Below are 13,510 nucleotides of genomic sequence, written 5' to 3' on the forward strand. Positions count from 1 at the left end.
AACACGGAGATTTTCTAAGGTTTTTACTACATATTAACACTTTTCACATTTTCTCGTGTTACGTGGCTGCCAGTCCTCGGTTCATGCAAAATCTTAAGGTCCTCGGTCATGTCCAAGGCACCGAACCGACCAATAATTCAATAATCGATAACTAAAACTATAAATGTAGCTCTTCTTACTGGGCGATTGCATCAACTTAGATGCTTCTCCTGTGTTCTACTGTGCTGCTTGTATTGTCCCCACATAACCCAGCACGCGACAAGGGCTGGCAGACCATAAATGTAACCGTTTCAGAGAGAAATGCGACGAATGTGACGATCTCGCGTTATATCGATTCGATGGTGAATGACGAAACACGGAGATTTTCTAAGGTTTTTACTACATATTAACACTTTTCACATTTTCTCGTGTTACGTGGCTGCCAGTCCTTGGTTCATGCAAAATCTTAAGGTCCTCGGTAATGTCCAAGGCACCAAACCGACCAATAATTCAATAATCGATAACTAAAACTATAAATGTAGCTCTTCTTACTGGGCGATTGCGTCAACTTAGATGCTTCTCCTGTGTTCTACTGTGCTGCTTGTATTGTCCCCACATAACCCAGCACGCGAAAAGGGCTGGCAGACCATAAATGTAACCGTTTCAGAGAGAAATGCGACCAATGTGACGATCTCGCGTTATATCGATTCGATGGTGAATGACGAAACACGGAGATTTTCTAAGGTTTTTACTACATATTAACACTTTTCACATTTTCTCGTGTTACGTGGCTGCCAGTCCTCGGTTCATGCAAAATCTTAAGGTCCTCGGTCATGTCCAAGGCACCAAACCGACCAATAATTCAATGATCGATAACTAAAACTATAAATGTAGCTCTTTTTACTGGGCGATAGCATCAACTTAGATGCTTCTCCTGTGTTCTACTGTGCTGCTTGTATTGTCCCCACATACCGCAGCACGCGACAAGGGCTGGCAGACCATAAATGTAACCGTTTCAGAGAGAAATGCGACCAATGTGACGATCTCGCGTTATATCGATTCGATGGTGAATGACGAAACACGGAGATTTTCTAAGGTTTTTACTACATATTAACACTTTTCACATTTTCTCGTGTTACGTGGCTGCCAGTCCTTGGTTCATGCAAAATCTTAAGGTCCTCGGTCATGTCCAAGGCACCAAACCGACCAATAATTCAATGATCGATAACTAAAACTATAAATGTAGCTCTTTTTACTGGGCGATAGCATCAACTTAGATGCTTCTCCTGTGTTCTACTGTGCTGCTTGTATTGTCCCCACATACCGCAGCACGCGACAAGGGCTGGCAGACCATAAATGTAACCGTTTCAGAGAGAAATGCGACCAATGTGACGATCTCGCGTTATATCGATTCGATGGTGAATGACGAAACACGGAGATTTTCTAAGGTTTTTACTACATATTAACACTTTTCACATTTTCTCGTGTTACGTGGCTGCCAGTCCTCGGTTCATGCAAAATCTTAAGGTCCTCGGTCATGTCCAAGGCACCAAACCGACCAATAATTCAATAATCGATAGCTAAAACTATAAATGTAGCTCTTCTTACTGGGCGATTGCATCAACTTAGATGCTTCTCCTGTGTTCTACTGTGCTGCTTGTATTGTCCCCACATCCCGCAGCACGCGACAAGGGCTGGCAGACCATAAATGTAACCGTTTCAGAGAGAAATGCGACCAATGTGACGATCTCGCGTTATATCGATTCGATGGTGAATGACGAAACACGGAGATTTTCTAAGGTTTTTACTACATATTAACACTTTTCACATTTTCTCGTGTTACGTGGCTGCCAGTCCTCGGTTCATGCAAAATCTTAAGGTCCTCGGTCATGTCCAAGGCACCAAACCGACCAATAATTCAATAATCGATAACTAAAACTATAAATGTAGCTCTTCTTACTGGGCGATTGCATCAACTTAGATGCTTCTCCTGTGTTCTACTGTGAGCTTGTATTGTCCCCACATACCGCAGCACGCGACAAGGGCTGGCAGACCATAAATGTAACCGTTTCAGAGAGAAATGCGACCAATGTGACGATCTCGCGTTATATCGATTCGATGGTGAATGACGAAACACGGAGATTTTCTAAGGTTTTTACTACATATTAACACTTTTCACATTTTCTCGTGTTACGTGGCTGCCAGTCCTCGGTTCATGCAAAATCTTAAGGTCCTCGGTCATGTCCAAGGCACCGAACCGACCAATAATTCAATAATCGATAACTAAAACTATAAATGTAGCTCTTCTTACTGGGCGATTGCATCAACTTAGATGCTTCTCCTGTGTTCTACTGTGCTGCTTGTATTGTCCCCACATAACCCAGCACGCGACAAGGGCTGGCAGACCATAAATGTAACCGTTTCAGAGAGAAATGCGACGAATGTGACGATCTCGCGTTATATCGATTCGATGGTGAATGACGAAACACGGAGATTTTCTAAGGTTTTTACTACATATTAACACTTTTCACATTTTCTCGTGTTACGTGGCTGCCAGTCCTTGGTTCATGCAAAATCTTAAGGTCCTCGGTAATGTCCAAGGCACCAAACCGACCAATAATTCAATAATCGATAACTAAAACTATAAATGTAGCTCTTCTTACTGGGCGATTGCGTCAACTTAGATGCTTCTCCTGTGTTCTACTGTGCTGCTTGTATTGTCCCCACATAACCCAGCACGCGAAAAGGGCTGGCAGACCATAAATGTAACCGTTTCAGAGAGAAATGCGACCAATGTGACGATCTCGCGTTATATCGATTCGATGGTGAATGACGAAACACGGAGATTTTCTAAGGTTTTTACTACATATTAACACTTTTCACATTTTCTCGTGTTACGTGGCTGCCAGTCCTCGGTTCATGCTAAATCTTAAGATCCTCGGTCATGTCCAAGGCACCAAACCGACCAATAATTCAATAATCGATAACTAAAACTATAAATGTAGCTCTTCTTACTGGGCGATTGCATCAACTTAGATGCTTCTCCTGTGTTCTACTGTGCTGCTTGTATTGTCCCCACATACCGCAGCACGCGACAAGGGCTGGCAGACCATAAATGTAACCGTTTCAGAGAGAAATGCGACCAATGTGACGATCTCGCGTTATATCGATTCGATGGTGAATGACGAAACACGGAGATTTTCTAAGGTTTTTACTACATATTAACACTTTTCACATTTTCTCGTGTTACGTGGCTGCCAGTCCTCGGTTCATGCAAAATCTTAAGGTCCTCGGTCATGTCCAAGGCACCAAACCGACCAATAATTCAATAATCGATAACTAAAACTATAAATGTAGCTCTTCTTACTGGGCGATTGCATCAACTTAGATGCTTCTCCTGTGTTCTACTGTGCTGCTTGTATTGTCCCCACATACCGCAGCACGCGGCAAGGGCTGGCAGACCATAAATGTAACCGTTTCAGAGAGAAATGCGACCAATGTGACGATCTCGCGTTATATCGATTCGATGGTGAATGACGAAACACGGAGATTTTCTAAGGTTTTTACTACATATTAACACTTTTCACATTTTCTCGTGTTACGTGGCTGCCAGTCCTCGGTTCATGCAAAATCGTAAACTCCTAGGTCATCTCCAAGGCACCAAACCGACCAATAATACAATAATCGATAGCTAAAACTATAAATGTAGCTCTTCTTACTGGGCGATTGCATCAACTTAGATGCTTCTCCTGTGTTCTACTGTGCTGCTTGTATTGTCCCCACATAACCCAGCACGCGACAAGGGCTGGCAGACCATAAATGTAACCGTTTCAGAGAGAAATGCGACCAATGTGATGATCTCGCGTTATATCGATTCGATGGTGAATGACGAAACACGGATATTTTCTAAGGTTTTTACTACATATTAACACTTTTCACATTTTCTCGTGTTACGTGGCTGCCAGTCCTCGGTTCATGCAAAATCTTAAGGTCCTCGGTCATGTCCAAGGCACCAAACCGACCAATAATTCAGTAATCGATAACTAAAACTATAAACGTAGCTCTTCTTACTGGGCGATTGCATCAACTTAGATGCTTCTCCTGTGTTCTACTGTGCTGCTTGTATTGTCCCCACATACCGCAGCACGCGACAAGGGCTGGCAGACCATAAATGTAACCGTTTCAGAGAGAAATGCGACCAATGTGACGATCTCGCGTTATATCGATTAGATGGTGAATGACGAAACACGGAAATATTCTAAGGTTTCTACTACATATTAACACTTTTCCCATTTTCTCGTGTTACGTGGCTGCCAGTCCTCGGTTCATGCAAAATCTTAAGGTCCTAGGTCATGTCCAAGGAATCATACCGACCAATAATTCAATAATCGATAACTAAAACCATAAATGTAGCTCTTCTTACTGGGCGATTGCATCAACTTAGATGCTTCTCCTGTGTTCTAATGTGCTGCTTGTATTGTCCCCACATAACCCAGCACGCGTCAAGGGCTGGCAGACCATAAATGTAACCGTTTCAGAGAGAAATGCGACCAATGTGACGATCTCGCGTTATATCGATTCGATGGTGAATGACGAAACACGGAGATTTTCTAAGGTTTTTACTACATATTAACACTTTTCACATTTTCTCGTGTTACGTGGCTGCCAGTCCTCGGTTCATGCAAAATCTTAAGGTCCTCGGTCATGTCCAAGGCACCAAACCGACCAATAATTCAATAATCGATAACTAAAACTATAAATGTAGCTCTTCTTACTGGGCGATTGCATCAACTTAGATGCTTCTCCTGTGTTCTACTGTGCTGCTTGTATTGTCCCCACATTCCGCAGCACGCGACAAGGGCTGGCAGACCATAAATGTAACCGTTTCAGAGAGAAATGCGACCAATGTGACGATCTCGCGTTATTTCGATTCGATGGTGAATGACGAAACACGGAGATTTTCTAAGGTTTTTACTACATATTAACACTTTTCACATTTTCTCGTGTTACGTGGCTGCCAGTCCTCGGTTCATGCAAAATCTTAAGATCCTAGGTCATGTCCAAGGCACCAAACCCACCAATAATACAATAATCGATAACTAAAACTATAAATGTAGCTCTTCTTACTGGGCGATTGCATCAACTTAGATGCTTCTCCTGTGTTCTACTGTGCTGCTTGTATTGTCCCCACATAACCCAGCACGCGACAAGGGCTGGCAGACTATAAATGTAACCGTTTCAGAGAGAAATGCGACCAATGTGACGATCTCGCGTTATATCGATTCGATGGTGAATGACGAAACACGGAGATTTTCTGAGGTTTTTACTACATATTAACACTTTTCACATTTTCTCGTGTTATGTGGCTGCCAGTCCTCGGTTCATGCAAAATCTTAAGGTCCTCGGTCATGTCCAAGGCACCAAACCGACCAATAATTCAATAATCGATAACTAAAACTATAAATGTAGCTCTTCTTACTGGGCGATTGCATCAACTTAGATGCTTCTCCTGTGTTCTACTGTGCTGCTTGTATTGTCCCCACATACCGCAGCACGCGACAAGGGCTGGCAGACCATAAATGTAACCGTTTCAGAGAGAAATGCGACCAATGTGACGAACTCGCGTTATATCGATTCGATGGTGAATGACGAAACACGGAGATTTTCTAAGGTTTTTACTACATATTAACACTTTTCACATTTTCTCGTGTTACGTGGCTGCCAGTCCTCGGTTCATGCAAAATCTTAAGGTCCTCGGTCATGTCCAAGGCACCAAACCGACCAATAATTCAATAATCGATAGCTAAAACTATAAATGTAGCTCTTCTTACTGGGCGATTGCATCAACTTAGATGCTTCTCCTGTGTTCTACTGTGCTGCTTGTATTGTCCCCACATACCGCAGCACGCGACAAGGGCTGGCAGACCATAAATGTAACCGTTTCAGAGAGAAATGCGACCAATGTGACGATCTCGCGTTATATCGATTCGATGGTGAATGACGAAACACGGAGATTTTCTAAGGTTTTTACTACATATTAACACTTTTCACATTTTCTCGTGTTACGTGGCTGCCAGTCCTCGGTTCATGCAAAATCTTAAGGTCCTCGGTCATGTCCAAGGCACCAAACCGACCAATAATTCAATAATCGATAACTATACATGTAGCTCTTCTTACTGGGCGATTGCATCAACTTAGATGCTTCTCCTGTGTTCTACTGTGCTGCTTGTATTGTCCCCACATACCGCAGCACGCGACAAGGGCTGGCAGACCATAAATGTAACCGTTTCAGAGAGAAATGCGACCAATGTGACGATCTCGCGTTATATCGATTCGATGGTGAATGACGAAACACGGAGATTTTCTAAGGTTTTTACTACATATTAACACTTTTCACATTTTCTCGTGTTACGTGGCTGCCAGTCCTCGGTTCATGCAAAATCTTAAGGTCCTCGGTCATGTCCAAGGCACCAAACCGACCAATAATTCAATAATCGATAACTAAAACTATAAATGTAGCTCTTCTTACTGGGTGATTGCATCAACTTAGATGCTTCTCCTGTGTTCTACTGTGCTGCTTGTATTGTCCCCACATAACCCAGCACGCGACAAGGGCTGGCAGACCATAAATGTAACCGTTTCAGAGAGAAATGCGACCAATGTGACGATCTCGCGTTATATCGATTCGATGGTGAATGACGAAACACGGAGATTATCTAAGGTTTTTACTACATATTAACACTTTTCACATTTTCTCGTGTTACGTGGCTGCCAGTCCTCGGTTCATGCAAAATCTTAAGGTCCTCGGTCATGTCCAAGGCACCAAACCGACCAATAATTCAATAATCGATAACTAAAACTATAAATGTAGCTCTTCTTACTGGGCGATTGCATCACCTTAGATGCTTCTCGTGTGTTCTACTGTGCTGCTTGTATTGTCCCCACATACCGCAGCACGCGACAAGGGCTGGCAGACCATAAATGTAACCGTTTCAGAGAGAAATGCGACCAATGTGACGATCTCGCGTTATATCGATTCGATGGTGAATGACGAAACACGGAGATTTTCTAAGGTTTTTACTACATATTAACACTTTTCACATTTTCTCGTGTTACGTGGCTGCCAGTCCTCGGTTCATGCAAAATCTTAAGGTCCTCGGTCATGTCCAAGGCACCAAACCGACCAATAATTCAGTAATCGATAACTAAAACTATAAATGTAGCTCTTCTTACTGGGCGATTGCATCAACTTAGATGCTTCTCCTGTGTTCTACTGTGCTGCTTGTATTGTCCCCACATACCGCAGCACGCGACAAGGGCTGGCAGACCATAAATGTAACCGTTTCAAAGAGAAATGCGACCAATGTGACGATCTCGCGTTATATCGATTCGATGGAGAATGACGAAACACGGAGATTTTCTAAGGTTTTTACTACATATTAACACTTTTCACATTTTCTCGTGTTACGTGGGTACCAGTCCTCGGTTCATGCAAAATCTTAAGGTCCTCGGTCATGTCCAAGGCACCAAACCGACCAATAATTCAATAATCGATAACTAAAACTATAAATGTAGCTCTTCTTACTGGGCGATTGCATCAACTTAGATGCTTCTCCTGTGTTCTACTGTGCTGCTTGTATTGTGCCCACATACCGCAGCACGCGACAAGGGCTGGCAGACCATAAATGTAACCGTTTCAGAGAGAAATGCGACCAATGTGACGATCTCGCGTTATATCGATTCGATGGTGAATGACGAAACACGGAGATTTTCTAAGGTTTTTACTACATATTAACACTTTTCACATTTTCTCGTGTTACGTGGCTGCCAGTCCTCGGTTCATGCAAAATCTTAAGGTCCTCGGTCATGTCCAAGGCACCAAACCGACCAATAATTCAATAATCGATAGCTAAAACTATAAATGTAGCTCTTCTTACTGGGCGATTGCATCAACTTAGATGCTTCTCCTGTGTTCTACTGTGCTGCTTGTATTGTCCCCACATCCCGCAGCACGCGACAAGGGCTGGCAGACCATAAATGTAACCGTTTCAGAGAGAAATGCGACCAATGTGACGATCTCGCGTTATATCGATTCGATGGTGAATGACGAAACACGGAGATTTTCTAAGGTTTTTACTACATATTAACACTTTTCACATTTTCTCGTGTTACGTGGCTGCCAGTCCTCGGTTCATGCAAAATCTTAAGGTCCTCGGTCATGTCCAAGGCACCAAACCGTCCAATAATTCAGTAATCGATAACTAAAACTATAAACGTAGCTCTTCTTACTGGGCGATTGCATCAACTAAGATGCTTCTCCTGTGTTCTACTGTGCTGCTTGTATTGTCCCCACATACCGCAGCACGCGACAAGGGCTGGCAGACCATAAATGTAACCGTTTCAGAGAGAAATGCGACCAATGTGACGATCTCGGGTTATATCGATTCGATGGTGAATGACGAAACACGGAGATTTTCTAAGGTTTTTACTACATATTAACACTTTTCACATTTTCTCGTGTTACGTGGCTGCCAGTCCTCGGTTCATGCAAAATCTTAAGGTCCTCGGTCATGTCCAAGGCACCAAACCGACCAATAATTCAATAATCGATAACTATAAATGTAGCACTTCTTACTGGGCGATTGCGTCAACTTAGATGCTTCTCCTGTGTTCTACTGTGCTGCTTGTATTGTCCCCACATACCGCAGCACGCGACAAGGGCTGGCAGACCATAAATGTAACCGTTTCAGAGAGAAATGCGACCAATGTGACGATCTCGCGTTATATCGATTCGATGGTGAATGACGAAACACGGAGATTTTCTAAGGTTTTTACTACATATTAACACTTTTCACATTTTTTCGTGTTACGTGGCTGCCAGTCCTCGGTTCATGCAAAATCTTAAGGTCCTCGGTCATGTCCAAGGCACCAAACCGACCAATAATTCAATAATCGATAACTATAAATGTAGCTCTTCTTACTGGGCGATTGCATCAACTTAGATGCTTCTCCTGTGTTCTACTGTGCTGCTTGTATTGTCCCCACATACCGCAGCACGCGACAAGGGCTGGCAGACCATAAATGTAACCGTTTCAGAGAGAAATGCGACCAATGTGACGATCTCGCGTTATATCGATTCGATGGTGAATGACGAAACACGGAGATTTTCTAAGGTTTTTACTACATATTAACACTTTTCACATTTTCTCGTGTTACGTGGCTGCCAGTCCTCGGTTCATGCAAAATCTTAAGGACCTCGGTCATGTCCAAGGCACCAAACCGACCAATAATTCAATAATCGATAACTAAAACTATAAATGTAGCTCTTCTTACTGGGTGATTGCATCAACTTAGATGCTTCTCCTGTGTTCTACTGTGCTGCTTGTATTGTCCCCACATAACCCAGCACGCGACAAGGGCTGGCAGACCATAAATGTAACCGTTTCAGAGAGAAATGCGACCAATGTGACGATCTCGCGTTATATCGATTCGATGGTGAATGACGAAACACGGAGATTATCTAAGGTTTTTACTACATATTAACACTTTTCACATTTTCTCGTGTTACGTGGGTACCAGTTCTCGGTTCATGCAAAATCTTAAGGTCCTCGGTCATGTCCAAGGCACCTAACCGACCAATAATTCAATAATCGATAACTAAAACTATAAATGTAGCTCTTCTTACTGGGCGATTGCATCAACTTAGATGCTTCTCCTGTGTTCTACTGTGCTGCTTGTATTGTCCCCACATACCGCAGCACGCGACAAGGGCTGGCAGACCATAAATGTAACCGTTTCAGAGAGAAATGCGACCAATGTGACGATCTCGCGTTATATCGATTCGATGGTGAATGACGAAACACGGAGATTTTCTAAGGTTTTTACTACATATTAACACTTTTCACATTTTCTCGTGTTACGTGGCTGCCAGTCCTCGGTTCATGCAAAATCTTAAGGTCCTCGGTCATGTCCAAGGCACCAAACCGACCAATAATTCAATAATCGATAACTAAAACTATAAATGTAGCTCTTCTTACTGGGCGATTGCATCACCTTAGATGCTTCTCGTGTGTTCTACTGTGCTGCTTGTATTGTCCCCACATACCGCAGCACGCGACAAGGGCTGGCAGACCATAAATGTAACCGTTTCAGAGAGAAATGCGACCAATGCGACGATCTCGCGGTATATCGATTCGATGGTGAATGACGAAACACGGAGATTACCTAAGGTTTTTACTACATATTAACACTTTTCACATTTTCTCGTGTTACGTGGCTGCCAGTCCTCGGTTCATGCAAAATCTTAAGGTCCTCGGTCATGTCCAAGGCACCAAACCGACCAATAATTCAATAATCGATAACTAAAACTATAAATGTAGCTCTTCTTACTGGGCGATTGCATCAACTTAGATGCTTCTCCTGTGTTCTACTGTGCTGCTTGTATTGTCCCCACATACCGCAGCACGCGACAAGGGCTGGCAGACCATAAATGTAACCGTTTCAGAGAGAAATGCGACCAATGTGACGATCTCGCGTTATATCGATTCGATGGTGAATGACGAAACACGGAGATTTTCTAAGGTTTTTACTACATATTAACACTTTTCACATTTTCTCGTCTTACGTGGCTGCCAGTCCTCGGTTCACGCAAAATCTTAAGGTCCTCGGTCATGTCCAAGGCACCAAACCGACCAATAATTCAATAATCGATAACTAAAACTATAAATGTAGCTCTTCTTACTGGGCGATTGCATCAACTTAGATGCTTCTCCTGTGTTCTACTGTGCTGCTTGTATTGTCCCCACATACCGCAGCACGCGACAAGGGCTGGCAGACCATAAATGTAACCATTTCAGAGAGAAATGCGACCAATGTGACGATCTCGCGTTATATCGATTCGATGGTGAATGACGAAACACGGAGATTTTCTAAGGTTTTTACTACATATTAACACTTTTCACATTTTCTCGTGTTACGTGGGTACCAGTCTTCGGTTCAAGCAAAATCTTAAGGTCCTCGGTCATGTCCAAGGCACCAAACCGACCAATAATTCAATAATCGATAACTAAAACTATAAATGTAGCTCTTCTTACTGGGCGATTGCATCAACTTAGATGCTTCTCCTGTGTTCTACTGTGCTGCTTGTATTGTCCCCACATACCGCAGCACGCGACAAGGGCTGGCAGACCATAAATGTAACCGTTTCAGAGAGAAATGCGACCAATGTGACGATCTCGCGTTATATCGATTCGATGGAGAATGACGAAACACGGAGATTTTCTAAGGTTTTTACTACATATTAACACTTTTCACATTTTCTCGTGTTACGTGGCTGCCAGTCCTCGGTTCATGTAAAATCTTAAGGTCCTCGGGCATGTCCAAGGCACCAAACCGACCAATAATTCGATAATCGATAACTAAAACTATAAATGTAGCTCTTTTTACTGGGCGATTGCATCAACTAAGATGCTTCTCCTGTGTTCTACTGTGCTGCTTGTATTGTCCCCACATACCGCAGCACGCGACAAGGGCTGGCAGACCATAAATGTAACCGTTTCAGAGAGAAATGCGACCAATGTGACGAACTCGCGTTATATCGATTCGATGGTGAATGACGAAACACGGAGATTTTCTAAGGTTTTTACTACATATTAACACTTTTCACATTTTCTCGTGTTACGTGGGTACCAGTCCTCGGTTCATGCAAAATCTTAAGGTCCTCGGTCATGTCCAAGGCACCAAACCGACCAATAATTCAATAATCGATAACTAAAACTATAAATGTAGCTCTTCTTACTGGGCGATTGCATCAACTTAGATGCTTCTCCTGTGTTCTACTGTGCTGCTTGTATTATCCCCAGATACCGCAGCACGCGACAAGGGCTGGCAGACCATAAATGTAACCGTTTCAGAGAGAAATGCGACCAATGTGACGATCTCGCGTTATATCGATTCGATGGTGAATGACGAAACACGGAGATTTTCTAAGGTTTTTACTACATATTAACACTTTTCACATTTTCTCGTGTTACGTGGCTGCCAGTCCTCGGTTCATGCAAAATCTTAAGGTCCTCGGTCATGTCCAAGGCACCAAACCGTCCAATAATTCAGTAATCGATAACTAAAACTATAAACGTAGCTCTTCTTACCGGGCGATTGCATCAACTTAGATGCTTCTCCTGTGTTCTACTGTGCTGCTTGTATTGTCCCCACGTACCGCAGCACGCGACAAGGGCTGGCAGACCATAAATGTAACCGTTTCAGAGAGAAATGCGACCAATGTGACGATCTCGGGTTATATCGATTCGATGGTGAATGACGAAACACGGAGATTTTCTAAGGTTTTTACTACATATTAACACTTTTCACATTTTCTCGTGTTACGTGGCTGCCAGTCCTCGGTTCATGCAAAATCTTAAGGTCCTCGGTCATGTCCAAGGCACCAAACCGACCAATAATTCAATAATCGATAGCTAAAACTATAAATGTAGCTCTTCTTACTGGGCGATTGCATCAACTTAGTTGCTTCTCCTGTGTTCTACTGTGCTGCTTGTATTGTCCCCACATACCGCAGCACGCGACAAGGGCTGGCAGACCATAAATGTAACCGTTTCAGAGAGAAATGCGACCAATGTGACGATCTCGCGTTATATCGATTCGATGGTGAATGACGAAACACGGAGATTTTCTAAGGTTTTTACTACATATTAACACTTTTCACATTTTCTCGTGTTACGTGGCTGCCAGTCCTAGGTTCATGCAAAATCTTAAGGTCCTCGGTCATGTCCAAGGCACCAAACCGACCAATAATTCAATAATCGATAACTAAAACTATAAATGTAGCTCTTCTTACTGGGCGATTGCATCAACTTAGATGCTTCTCCTGTGTTCTACTGTGCTGCTTGTATTGTCCCCACATACCGCAGCACGCGACAAGGGCTGGCAGACCATAAATGTAACCGTTTCAGAGAGAAATGCGACCAATGTGACGATCTCGCGTTATATCGATTCGATGGTGAATGACGAAACACGGAGATTTTCGAAGGTTTTTACTACATATTAACACTTTTCACATTTTCTCGTGTTACGTGGCTGCCAGTCCTCGGTTCATGCAAAATCTTAAGGTCCTCGGTCATGTCCAAGGCACCAAACCGACCAATAATTCAATAATCGATAACTATACATGTAGCTCTTCTTACTGGGCGATTGCATCAACTTAGATGCTTCTCCTGTGTTCTACTGTGCTGCTTGTATTGTCCCCACATACCGCAGCACGCGACAAGGGCTGGCAGACCATAAATGTAACCGTTTCAGAGAGAAATGCGACCAATGTGACGATCTCGCGTTATATCGATTCGATGGTGAATGACGAAACACGGAGATTTTCTAAGGTTTTTACTACATATTAACACTTTTCACATTTTCTCGTGTTACGTGGCTGCCAGTCCTCGGTTCACGCAAAATCTTAAGGTCCTCGGTCATGTCCAAGGCACCAAACCGACCAATAATTCAATAATCGATAACTAAAACT

The sequence above is a fragment of the Schistocerca nitens genome, chromosome 12 (assembly GCF_023898315.1).
Source record: "Schistocerca nitens isolate TAMUIC-IGC-003100 chromosome 12, iqSchNite1.1, whole genome shotgun sequence".
NCBI lineage: Eukaryota > Metazoa > Arthropoda > Insecta > Orthoptera > Acrididae > Schistocerca > Schistocerca nitens.